We start from the raw sequence: 14,156 nt of genomic DNA, 5'->3' as shown, positions 1-14,156 counted from the left end.
GGTATCAATTATCAAATACCAAAATCACCAATACATGACAAATATTAAAATTGAATTACATCAAACCTTTCAATCTGTACTAGAAAACTTGCCCATAGTGATGGTCCAAAGGAAATCCAAAGACTTAGTTTTCTCCGCGATCTTGAATGGACAAAAAACGCTTTGCACGAAAATTTCTTGAATGTTAAAGACACCATAATGTAATTAGGTAGATAGCATGTAGAATTCGGTTCTTTGTTGATGAAGAGACATCAAATTTTACCATTTGAAGATTGTCACCGAGAGAAGTGGCTCCCAACAAAGGAGCTTCACACCGACAGAGCGACAGGTAGATAGTAAATTTGTGTCTAAAAGGTGTAGGAATGCTTGTTCGATCTTATTAAATTGAACAATGATAAATACACATTGCATTTGAAATAATTTTAAAACTATTGCAGGTTATACAACAGATACTGTACCAAGCAATGGTCCGATGTTCTAAAATAGATAAAAAAAAAGTAATAATAATATAAAATAAATCCGCTTTCTTGAAAACTAATCAATAAAAGAAAATTTGAACTTCAAGATTATAACACTTTGTAAATTATTCATGACATCCTAAAGGTCATTATTAACAATGTGTAAATCAATCAACTTAAGTAACTACATTTTGGGAATTATATCCCCAAAACTCTTTAATAAACTTAGGTAACTACATTTTTTATAAAAGAAACAATTTTGGAATATTAACTATGAACATTTAACATGTTAAAGAGAAGTATTAATTCAAAACGTCTTCTACAAATAACTACACAATTTAGATACGACAATGTTTACTAGAATGTGCTAAATTGTGTACATTTTAAACTAGATATGAAAAAGAAGCACCCTACCAAAAATAGTAAATTTGTTTTATACGTGTGACAATAAAGATCGAATTTCATCACATGCTTTGTGTAATAAGAAAACGTCCCATGTGCTAAAAGTAAAAGAGTAAAAGTGTTATGTAGGACGTGGTATGGGCACAAGATGGCTATAAGATCATTTGGTATGTTGGGACTTGTTCATTATTTTTCAAAATATACGTAACGAAGGAAGAATGATATACAACGATTATAAATACTTTTAACCTTCCACCGTATATATAATGTTTAAGAACTATAACATTTGACACATGCTCTATACGAGTTGATGAAGTACAAGACGACAAGGAACCTAGTCCTTCCTTCTATACGTACCCGCACCCAAGGATTTTAGGGTTTTAGATGATGCTAACCTTACACCTCAAGTTGTGAAAACACACTACTAAATCCAAGAACACTCATTGAACTTTACTATAATTTGCAAATATAATGTATGTTTTCGTTGAAAGAATGCATACAACACTTTTATATTTCCATGCAATTTATTTGAGTGAATATTAATATGACTGAACAAAATAAAGTTTTGAGTTCCAAAACTCTTAAAACTTTATGAACCCACGAAGGCTTTAAAACCCTTTTTCAAAATCATTGTAATAAAACTTTAATAATAAATATTAAAAATAAAGTTCACATAAGCATGTTTTTTAACGAAATAAAATAAAAGACTTGGTTTTGTAATTCAAAACGGGACGACGACGCAACCACGGCAACCTCTTACCTGGTTGCCTTCCATAAGTGACGGCGATGTTTAAGTTTTCAGATATCGGATAAACCAAAATCAAATATATGAAGAAAAGAAAATACAAATTGAAAGATAGACTGGCAAAAACTAAATTAAATAAAAAATGTGTATATTTACAAAACAACTTCAACAAAATGTGATATTGTTTAATGTTTCCCTCTAAAAGACAGAGACTTGGTAGTCGAATACTGGCCACAAATACACATTTTTAAGTTGTGTTGAGTATTGATTAATTAAGTTCCTTTCAAAATCAGGACCCCTTTTGTTTATTTGGAAGAAAGTCATGAGTCGTGAGTCGTGAGTCGTGAGTCATGAGTCATGAGCCCTTTAGGCTTTTTAACAAAACATTGAATATGACTTTTGCATTCACACGATTCACAAACTTAACTTTGTCTTCACTATAATGTGTAAGACACATATAATGTTTAAGAACTATAACATTTGACACATTATACATATCTGCATCAAGGATTTTACGGTTTAAGACGATGCTAACCTCACACCTCAAGTTGTGAACTTGTGATGACAAACTAGTGAATCCAAGAATACTTAATTAATATAATTTGCAAATATACACTTCTATATGTGATTTATTATTATTATTATTATTAGAACGTCTTATTTTATTAAAACAACTTGCAAAAAGCAAGAGAACAAGCAACAAAACACACAGAAATTACATCAATCTTTTCATAAGAGGATTTTGCAAGGAGATCGATTCTTGATCAACAGATACCCAACAATTTAATGTCTTCAACCATTTTCAAGAGGCAAGCCAGTTTATTTGAGAAGATCGTTTCGTTCCTAGTTTTCCAAACAACACTTTTTCTTCTTCTTTGATGAAGATTGCTCGTTTCATGGATTTTGAGAAGGCCCCTCACCGAAAACACATAAATTGGTGGAACTTGACACCGGTTACTAACAAATTGTCAAACTAATGTGACAAAGTAGCAAGAGATAAGAAGGTGATCACTTGATTCCTTATACTCCCCACACAACCTGCACAAAAATCGAATCCACACACACATTTCTTTTAGATTAGGCCACGAGAGTTAATATTCTATTCATCTCCGCTTTCCACTAAAATATGATTAATTTCTTTAGGCCCATTTGTTCCACATTAAAATAAAGTTGAGTTCCAAAACTCTTAAAACTTTATGAACCCACAAAGGCTTTAAAACCCTTTCCAAAATCATTTTTATACTACTTTAATAATAAATTAAAAATGTGATCTTGTTTCCCTTATTAAAATAGGACCTGGTGATCGAATACTAACCACAAATACACCTTTTTAAGTTGTATTGAGTATTGACTAAGTTACTTTTAAAACCAGGACCCCTTTTATTCATGTGGCAAAAAGTCCCATGCATGACTCATGAGTCATGAACCCTGTAGGCTTTAACAAAACATTAACATGACTTTTGTATTCAGACAAAACTTTGTCTTGACTATGTCAATATTTGTTTTGTCACGTCATAAAGAAATTGTATATAGAGCCACATAAATAAATAATTAAACATAATAAATTTTTTCATTAAAATTTTTAAACATGAATCGTTCATCAATACTTATAGGTTATAGCTATTCTAAAATATCTCATAAAATTATATGAATATTACTACTATTTCATCTAATGCCTTATAAATGGTGCACGCATATAATGGATATATGTGTAAACTTTTTGGTGAGCCAAAGTAAAATTGCACTAATTTTGACGTTATTTTAATAATCTCGTGAAGATGGCGTTAAAAGTGGCGGAAGGTTAATCAGGCAACATGTGGTGGCGTTGATAGCCGAAAGACAAGGGTACATGCACCAATCGGCAGTACCCCAATAGTCAGTGGCGGACCAAGGTTTTTAGAGGCCTCAAGCTAACTATCAAGTTGGGGCCTTTCTTTTCCAAAATTTTTAAGTATAAACCCTCCTCCTTTATCCGGGTTTGGGACCGGCAATAATAAACCAAACGTTTATAGTCGGCGGAGTTAAAAAAAAATTAAGTTATTTCGTGTCGGTAAAAAATAATATTTATATGAAATTTATTTTTCTAGCTTTAATAGATGCAAATTGTTTAATGAAATAATCATAATCAATTTCTTCTAAAAAGTTCTTCTCAATCGACAAAAGAGCTAAACCATTTAACCTTTCTTGTGACATTGCAGATCTTAAATAATTTTTTATTAACTTTAATTTAGAAAAACTACGTTCTGCAGAAGCAACGGTCACAGGAATAGTTAACATGATTCTATAAGCAATATAAGCATTCGAAAAAGAATCAAACTTTTTAATATAATTTAATATGTTTATAAGTGTGTCAGATTCTATATCCATCATATCCCTTAGCATTTTTAGTTGTTGAAATAAATCTAAACCATCAATGTCTACCTTGTCATCATGTTTCAAAAAATTCTCAAGATTAATACACTTCTTTTTTAAAATTTCTTCATCGAACGATTTTAACTTTTCTATACTAAACAAAAAACCGAAAATAGTTTCAAACTCTTTAAATTGATTAAATCTACTTGTGAGTGAAGATATAGCTTGATCTACTATGTATAAGAAATAATCAGTCCTAAAACATTCGATAGGAGTTTTTAAAGTTTCATTATCAGTATTTTGATTAAACTTTTTATTTATACGAATAATACGTTTCTTACGAAAAACAGGTTCGATACCACTATCTAGACATATTTGTTTAGTTGCGGTCATAGCCTTTTCAAATACATCTCTATAAGTTTAAAAAAAAACAAATAAGTTCATTTAGTTGTTTTATAGCATCATCAATACACATATCTTTTGCTTGTCAGTTTTTACTAACTATATTAATAGCAAACAAAATATCATACCAAATAACCATTGCTAATAAAAATTCAAAATTTTCAAAATGTACCATAGCTAAATTTTTAGCATCATCTTTAGTTTTAAGATCAGTACTATCCTCATATAAATCCAATAATGCTTCTCTTATTTGCGAAGCTTGAAACTTAATTGCTTTAACACTTTCTAATCGACTTTCCCAATGTGTTTGTGATAATGGTTTAAGAGTTAAATGTTTTACATTATCTAGTAAAATATTCCATCTTTTAGTGGATGATGCGAACAAATAATAAACACGTTGTAATACACCAAAAAAATCCTCAACATTGTTACAAGAGATAGCCATATCAGAAATTACTAAATTTAAACTATGACAACCACATGGTGTGTAAAATGCTCTAGGGTTAATGTCTAACAATCGTTTTTGCACGCCTTGATGTTTTCCCTTCATATTCGATCCATTATCATAACCTTGTCCTCTAATATTATTTACATCAAGCCCTAGATTACTAATTTCTTTAATAATAGCATCAAAAAGGCCTTTACCATTTGTATCATCTACTATTAAAAATCCTATAAAATATTCATTAACTTGAATCGGAGTTGATGAAACATCTACACATCGTAAGACAATGGACATTTGTTCTTTGTGACTTACATCGGGAGTGCAATCAAGTTGCTTAACCTTTTTAACAATTTTAGTTTTTATTTCACTTGCTAACAAACAAATCAATTCGTTTTGCATTTTGTGTCCAAGGTAATGATTATGAATTTCATTGTCTTTTATGCGTCGAGTATGTTCTTGCATTATTAGATCAAATTCCGCAATCATCTCGATAATAGCTAAAAAATTACCATTATTTCATAAATTTTTTCATTCTTCCCACGAAATGCTATATTCTTTTTACCAAAACACTTTGCAACGACGAGTATTCTTATTAGCACGTTTCTCCAATGTTTTTTATCTTTATTTATTTGATCTTGAGTTTGTTTATCAATTGTTTTATTTTTCGCCAATCTTATATCTAATTCCATCCATGTTCTCATATTGACAATATGCGCATTACTTAATTCATGTTCTTTTAATTTGGCACTAAGATTTCTCCAATAATTACTACCTTCATATGCTAATTTACTTATACATTGATTCACATTGAATAACTTACAACAAAAACAAAATGCTCTATCTAGTTCTATAGAATAAACCAACCATTTTCTTTCTATTTTTTCTCCATTCGGTAACTTTCGGTTATAAAGAGAAGTATTAAAGCTTCTTGAATATTCATCTTTTGGAAAGTTGTAACCATAAATTTTTACCGGGCCTTTTCTACAATTAGATCCCTTAAATTACTATTGATATTATTCCATTGACTTGGGTCAACAATATTTGGAGGCTCTTTAGCTTGATTCTCATTTGGAAGTTGATCATCATTTATAGGTTCATCGTTACTTGTTGTTAACTCATCAATTGTAGGTTCATTATTTGTAGGTTGTTCGTCATTTGTAAGTTCATTACTTGTAGGTTGTTCGTCATTTATAAAGTCATTATCTATAGGATGATCGTCATTTGTATGTTCATTGTTTGTAGTTTTTGGGGATGTGACAAATTTTAAAATAGCTCCTTTTTGTGATTGAACTAAAGCCTCCCTTTTAAGTCTTTTTTTGTTTTTTTGCATAACCGGATTCGTATGTTCGGTGTCGGTGTGACATTAAGGCAAATTCTATTCTAATACAAATATACAATTAAGCATAAATGTCAAGTAGGCAAATAGGGCGCTGAAATCTAAAATTAACCTCAACAGTAAACCGTCTAAACAATTAAAAATCTAAACAAGCAAACAAACAATAGAGCAATAATCAGGCTGAATTGTTTGTTTCGTCAGCCGTCACAGGCAGCAGGCTCACAGATGTTGCATGGGTATTTCGTCAGTCGTCACAGCCGATTGTTGTATGTCTGATGGATTAATTGGCATCAAGGGTTAGTTTATACTAGTTGATTAGAGATTTAGATCCATTAATTGTTGATAATAACAAAAAAAATTACCGTTATGATTTAATGGGGTGTTGTTGTCCAATCCCTCCATCCTTGGTTAGTGAATCTCCAGCAGTCCATCAGTATCATCGATCACGCGTGCGTCGTTCTGTTTCTCCATGACTCCATTAAAACCTAAAACCTAACTGTTAGGTCCTAACATCGGCGCTTATTATCTGTATAAGATATATAATTTTTTTTTATTTTTTAATTTAGGGGGCCTCAAGCCCTTGCTTAGCCCAATTGGCCTATTGGGCCGGCCCTGCCGATAGTTGAGTGTTATGTGCCTTATGCCCAAGGCTTAATACAAAACTACTATCAAGCCCGGGGGTCTCACCGGAAGCAGCCTCTCTATTCCTAAAGGGTAGATGTAAGGCTGTCTACATCTTACCCTCCTCAGACCATACCATAGCTTTGTTATTTGTGGGATATAATGAGTACGATGATGAGGATGGGTATAGTACAAGTGTATTATTTAACATTTTAAACCGATTAATAGTACTTATAAATTAATTCGGGTAATGTAAGTTCAACCCATATTTAAACATGATCCTTGTAATTATGCTAATTGTAAGGCTAATCATATGGAAGCATGATAGTCATGACTCATGACCATTTCGTTCCTAAATGAACTAAATTAGGTAATAATAAAAAATTAAAAAAGAAACTACATTCAGGTTCATTTAAGTCGTGACTTGAATTATACATGTCAAACTGTCAATTGGAGCATGTATATGTCACAAAATGGGCTACTTTTAATAACATTTGCTAACTTAAAATTGGTTCAAACGATATCATAACATTCATGAGAAGTAATTTTCACCACCACTTAGCGGACGTCATCGCAACCACCTAATGATTGTTGCTGCCTCCATCACTATCATCACCAACATCATCATCGTACTCAGTATATCCCACCAATAGCAAAGCTATGGTAGGGTCTGAGGAGGGTAAGATGTAGAAAGCCTTACCCAGGGGCGGACCCACATAGTGTGGATCGGGGTCCCGGGACACCAATGTTTTTTAAAAATTTATTAGAAGCGGTATATTAAATTTTTTGAGGACCCCATAAGATTTAATACTTGGAACCCATACTATTAATGTTGATGTGGTCTGGTGGAAAATCCCTTGTTTTATCTTTGAAAGGTCATGGGTTCAAGTCTTACAAGGCTCAGTTTTTGGTTTTTTGTGTTAATTTTTAGTGTTAATCAATCATTTGATTGCTAATGTTGCAATGATAACTTTGGAAACATTCAAACATCTCTAAAATACATATCATTGTTTTCAACTTTATGCATGGTTTTCTTTAGAAACATTCAAACACTTTAAAATATCAGTTTTATTTTTCACTAGTTTAAGTTAATGGTTTTCAACACATGCTTATGAAAGGGTGGATCTAGGTTCTATCTCAAAAATGTTTAAGAAAGGGAAAACAAAGTGTTTATGTGTCAACCCGACCCATTTTGACCCGTTCAGGTAGTGATGATTGAAAAGAAAGTTTTATTATGATATTGTTTTTTATTATGTTCTTCGCCTCGACCCGACCTGAACAACGACCGACCCGAAAAATTTGAACACCGAAAATATGGGACCCCATTGGCAAAAAATCCTGGGTCCGCCACTAGCCTTACCTCTACCCTATAAGGATAGAGATGCTGCTTTCGGTGAGACCCCCGGCTCGATAGTAGTTTTGCATCAAGCCTTGGACATAAGGCACATAGCACTCAATCATCGGGACACCGGCTGATCGGTGCATGTACCCTTGTCTTTCGGCTATCAACGCCACTACATGATGCCTGATTAACCGTCTGTCACTTTTAACGTTATTTTCACGAGATTAGTAAAATAACGTCAAAATTAGTGCAATTTCACTTTTGCCCACCCGAGGGTTCACACATATATATATCATATGTGCGCACCACAAGCAGGGACAACCACAAATATGTCGTCACACCATAGCGGCTACCACCCCATACCCATCATGTTGCATCAGATACTCCACACACATTTTGGCGTCATTTAATACTTTTCAAAAAAATCATTTTGACTTAAACTCGTTTTCACTTAAACACAGTATGTAACATTTCCAAAAAATTCCAAAACATATGATGGGTTCATCTCACATATAAAATAAGAAGATTGAAATACCTCACTTTGAATAAATGAAAAGATGGGTTCATCCCACATTGAAAGATGAAAAAATATGAAAGTTCCCACATGAGTATAAATATGAAATGAAATTTGATCCCACATGGAAACTTGAAAGAAAATGAAAGCTCTTTATAAGGAAATGAGTTTCCATAATAATATTCTTATGTGATAGGTCACTCTCAAGTGGTCCTAGCGAACACGGGCACGGGCTAAGTGCGATGGGCGCAATATGGCGCTTTGATGGCGCACTTTGCACTTCGCACGCTCGCATCGCCGCCATCGCGATACGCGACATGTTTAGTTAGCTTATCCAGAAGCTTACGTGTTCATCGCGACAGGTTTCCTAACTACGGTCCTGATGAATTTTCCGCTGCTAAATAATAAACACCGATACCACCACTCGCGTTCACGGCTCCCCTCCCGGGGTATGGGTTCGGGGGCTGTGACACAGCAATTTTCTTTGAAAACCCGAACCCACTTTGACCAATATTTACCAACTAATCCGCTCACTTTTGACCGGCTTAATTATACATCACTAGTAATGTTTTTATAAGTTGTACCACGAGCATATGTAGCTAGACATAAAAATGGTTGAGAAAAAGAAAAAAAAAACAAATAGGAAAACTGAAACCCGAAACATTTCGGATCAGTATTGAAACATATATTCAAGCATGAAGTTAGCTTAAAAAACTTTGGCGTATTTTAGTCCTGTATAATATCATGTGAGACCTCTCTGATTACCAATTCCTCATACATTCCTACACTTACGTCATGGTATGGATCTTCTTAAGGTTCAATGTAACCATCTACAACAAATAAATCTTAGTTTGAAAGATGTACAACTGGTCGTACATGATCTCACTCACAATTATTAGCATGGTGTGTTGTTTTTCATTAGCTTAATGCTCTAAAAAATTCCGAGGTAATTTAAATGACTAGAAAATATATATATATATAGTAAAAGTAAAGCATGTTTGAATAATCATATAAATAAAAATAAATTAGAATCTTGACAAAAGTTCGCCTATAGATTAAAAAAAAAGTAAAATTAGGTTCTCTTTATGTTTTCAAAATATTACAATGATAAACGAATATAAAATAGCCAAGTTAACTAGTTTCGTTTATTAATTTAGATTTTTAGAGAGGCATGGCCGATTGGCCGTATAAGACTTTGTCTTTTCAAGATGTGAGAGTTCAAATCTCATTGTTGTCAAAAATAACTTAGATTAGAGTTAGTATTGATGTATAACAAAATTATTAAATACTAATTATTAGATGTGTCTATCTTACCAAATTGCATTTATTTGGCTAAAGTGTCGTAGATGACAAATACATTTTCGGTAAAAAGAAACAAGTTGGGAATTAATTATGATTTATGAGCATTTAAGTGAAAAATAGAAATATTAATTTAGAACGTTTCTACACATGATTGTATAATTCTGATCATCTAACTAAAACGTGTCATTCTGTGTACTTGTAGAATTAGATAATCAAAACTCAAAAGAGCCCTTTAACAAAAAAGGAATTAAAAACAAATAATAATCAAAAGAAGTACTCTATGAAAATAGAAAGTATAGCTTTAGAGATTGAATTTTGTCACATGCTTTGTGTACCTAGATGTGTAAGTTAATTATACGTAGTATGGCACACCATGACTATATGATCCTTAGGGATTGAGGAAAAAAAACTAAAATACCGATAGAAAAACATGAAATCAAAATATTAGTTTTAAAATTACTTGTGAGTTTTAAACCAGTATGATATGAGGTAATGTCCCTCAATAACTCAAACTTGTTCACTCGCATCGTATATACTGTTATAGAAAGTAACCCTAAAAATATATTAAAAAATGTTGAAATTGATAGATAGTTCAAGTTATTGAAAACTATATATAACCATTTCAATTGATTTTTAACCACACAAGATTATAAAAATGATATAAATTACATTTTTTATAAAATATATTTTATTTAAGATATTTTTCATAGATAGATAAATATCTCTCATATCCAACCTATAACAATTGAACACCTCACATCTAAGGTCTTCCGTAGTGGGCTAGAAAACATGGGCGATTGGGGCGCGAACATCACCTCCGAACGATTTTTGGGGCGAATTGTTGGTGGGGGGGGGGAGGTATTTCTCGTTTGTGTTGTGTGTTATAATATTATTATGTATGTGTGTGATATATATATATAACATGACGTAAAACATCTCATTTTGTAGCACTTCACTACATATAGCCTGAGAGTTTAAGGCAATCATCTATAGCAACGTAACTTTATTTACCACACGTAAAGGCCTCCCATTGTCTTGGAAAAAAAAGCAACTTACACAAAGTGGTATGGTCTAGTTTTTATTTTCTTTCATTTTTAAACGGGGTACAATCATAAATATATGTTATATTCAGGTAAAGTTTTATATATATCTAAAAAAATAAAAATAAAAAATACGTCACAGTATAATTAATCTATAGTATTATTAAAAAAATTTAATTTACACTTATATTTTTCTAATTAATTAATATGAAGATAAAGCTTAATAGTTTTATTCTTATAATTCATCTTCTAACTAGGTATAATCACTGTAGTATTGAGTCTCGCTTAAAGCAGTTTACTCTAAATTGAGAATTGAATTTTTTCATTTGTGGTTTGTTTATATGGATTGGTCAGGCCACCACGTTCTATTCTTTTGAACGTAATTATTACATATTTTCAGGGTAATTATGAGTATTCAAACCTTTGTTGTTAAAATAATAGTAAGTATTATTCACATAATAATATTTTACATACATCCACATCCTTTTTTTTGAACGATCAACGAATCTTTCAATTGAGTCAAATTTGTTCAGTTCAATGATTCAATTACTAAACTGTAAACACAACATACTCATATAATCTTCCATCATCTTTTAACGCCATCAAATTTAAATAACGAAGACAAGAATCAAACCTGAATTAAATAACATAAAATATTTCCCTTATCCCTTCACCACCATTTCATGGACTCACTATAACACATCTAAAAACAAAAAAAAAATTAAAAATAAAAAATTAAAAATCAAAATACGTTAAACTATATTTCTTAATTAATATTAACATAACATTTATAACTTCCTTTCCATATTTAACACTTCACTTCTTCTCCTTCTTCTTCTTCTTCTTCATCTTCTTCCCCAAATCCACTCAATAAACCTGCAAAACCCTAACCCCCAAATTCTCTCAATCCACTCAACACCCACCAAATCCACCGCAAACCCACTTCAGATCCACCCTCAATTCCACACCCATGGCAAAACTCACCTCATTACCCGACGGCTTACTAAAAAAAATCATCTTATCCTACACATACGTCGCCATTTGGATCTTCTTAAGCTTCACCGTCATCATCTACAACAAATACATCCTCGACCACAACCTCTACAACTGGCCGTACCCGATCTCACTCACCATGATCCACATGGGCTTCTGCTCAACCCTCGCTTACGTCATCATCAACGTCATTAAATTCGTTGAACCGGTTCAGATGACCCGTGAGGTGTATGTCAAGTCTGTAATGCCAATTGGTCTGCTTTACTCCCTTAGCCTTTGGTTGTCGAATTCGGCTTATATTTACCTCTCCGTTTCGTTTATTCAAATGCTTAAGGCGTTAATGCCCGTCGCGGTTTATTTGATTGGGGTTTTGTTTAAAAAGGAAAGCTTTAAGTCGAAAACGATGACGAACATGCTGTCGATTTCGTTTGGGGTTGCGATTGCGGCCTATGGTGAGGCCCGGTTTAATTCGTTTGGGGTTATGTTACAGTTGGGTGCGGTTTGTTTCGAGGCGACTCGGTTGGTGTTGATACAGATATTGTTGACGTCGAAAGGGATTAATTTTAATCCAATTACTTCACTTTATTATGTTGCCCCTTGTTGTTTAGTGTTTTTATCGATCCCGTGGGTGATCGTTGAGTTTCCGAGGCTGAAAGAGTCGTCGAGTTTCCATTTCGATTACTTGATATTCGGGTCGAATTCGGTTTGTGCGTTTGCGTTGAATCTTGCGGTGTTTTTATTAGTGGGAAAGACGTCGGCTTTGACGATGAATGTTGCAGGGGTGGTTAAAGACTGGTTGTTGATCGCGTTTTCGTGGTCGGTTATTAAGGATACGGTGACGCCGATTAATTTGTTTGGGTACGTGATTGCATTTTTGGGGGTCGGGTATTATAATCACGCCAAGTTGCAGGGGCTTAAGGCGAAGGAAGCGGAAAAGAAGGCGGTGCAGGCTGGTGACGAGTCTGGGAAGTTGTTGGAGGAACGGGACGGGGAGAAAACGGGCCGGAAAAACGAGACCGATGATTGATGATGATACGGGCCGGTTCGGGTTAGGTACTAAATTATGCTGTTTTCGTGTTATGGTTATAATTTATAATGTTATGTTTATTGTTTGTTACTTGGTGTTATTTTGGGCTTTTGAGGTTCAGGATCTTGAGTATGAGGAAAAGTTATATTTTGATATATGTTACATGTTTAGTGTTCTATTTGTGTGTTATTCACTTATTTGATTGTTTTATCTTGTTATTGATGTTAAATAGTTTGATATATATTGTTTAGAGGTGTTAAACTGGTCGTGTTCATTGGTTTGGGGACTTGAAAATCGTGTTAGATATATGAGCCTGAACACGACACGTGTATTCGCGGGTTGACACGAACACGACTCATTTAACCCGATTTTTGTAATTTTTTTAGCGTATTAGTACTTTAAATCTACATTTTTACAAGTTAGCGGACATGAAAATTGTGCCAGATATATGAGCACGAACGCGACACGGGTATTCACGGGTCAACACGAAAACGACTCATTTAACCTGAGGTTTTTTTTTTTTTAATTTTTAGCGTATTAGTACGTTAAAATTTTATTCTGATTATATTATATGTCAATTGCGCTAATTAAGGTTTAAATTTTTGCATAAGATACATTCTAGTTAAATAAGTAAATAATAAATGGGTTAAACAGGTCAACTCGTTAACCAACCTGGTTGACATAAATACGACCTGTATAGCTAAATGTGTTTTCGGACCCAAAGGCATTAATTTCTTGTTAGGTAATTTGATGCAATAGGTTAGAATTTGGCTTTTAATAAATTGGTGACATGCTGTTTCTTACAGCTTGTCTTTTTAAGGTTTTGTTGGATGCTAGTTTAATAATCTGCTTCTTTCTGATTCCAGTTTGTTTTATATGAATTTTTTGTTGTATATTCTGTTGTTTTGGCAGAAACCAAATTGAGCATTTGGTTCTAGTGAAAGAATAATAATTTGTGCTAACACGCGTGTTGCAGTCTCACTGGCTGCGGCTCGTTTGTAGTTTATAAGTTTTGGTAGTATGTAGAGATGCTGAAAGAATATTATTTGCATCAATTTTTTGATGTGTTAGGCAAGGTTGCAAAAGTCGCTAGGCGGACCCTAGGCGGCCGACTGGGGAGTTGGGTGTACTCGGAATACTCGGGGAGTACTCGCAGAGTACTCAGACATAAATTATA

General features: G+C 33.2%; 1 pseudogene; it reads left to right on the top strand.

The window, feature by feature from the left end:
• Positions 1-11,867: 11,867 nt before the first annotated feature.
• LOC143600508 (putative sugar phosphate/phosphate translocator At2g25520 pseudogene) lies at positions 11,868-13,158 on the top strand (annotated as a pseudogene).
• Positions 13,159-14,156: the final 998 nt, after the last annotated feature.

The sequence above is a fragment of the Bidens hawaiensis genome, unplaced genomic scaffold (genome assembly GCF_021521415.1).
Source record: "Bidens hawaiensis isolate Kalapana, Puna unplaced genomic scaffold, B.hawaiensis_p1.1 tig00054188_1, whole genome shotgun sequence".
Classification (NCBI taxonomy): Eukaryota; Viridiplantae; Streptophyta; class Magnoliopsida; order Asterales; family Asteraceae; genus Bidens; species Bidens hawaiensis.
The sequence above is the reverse complement of the archived record's forward strand: the minus strand, read 5'-3'. Positions and strand labels throughout refer to the sequence as shown.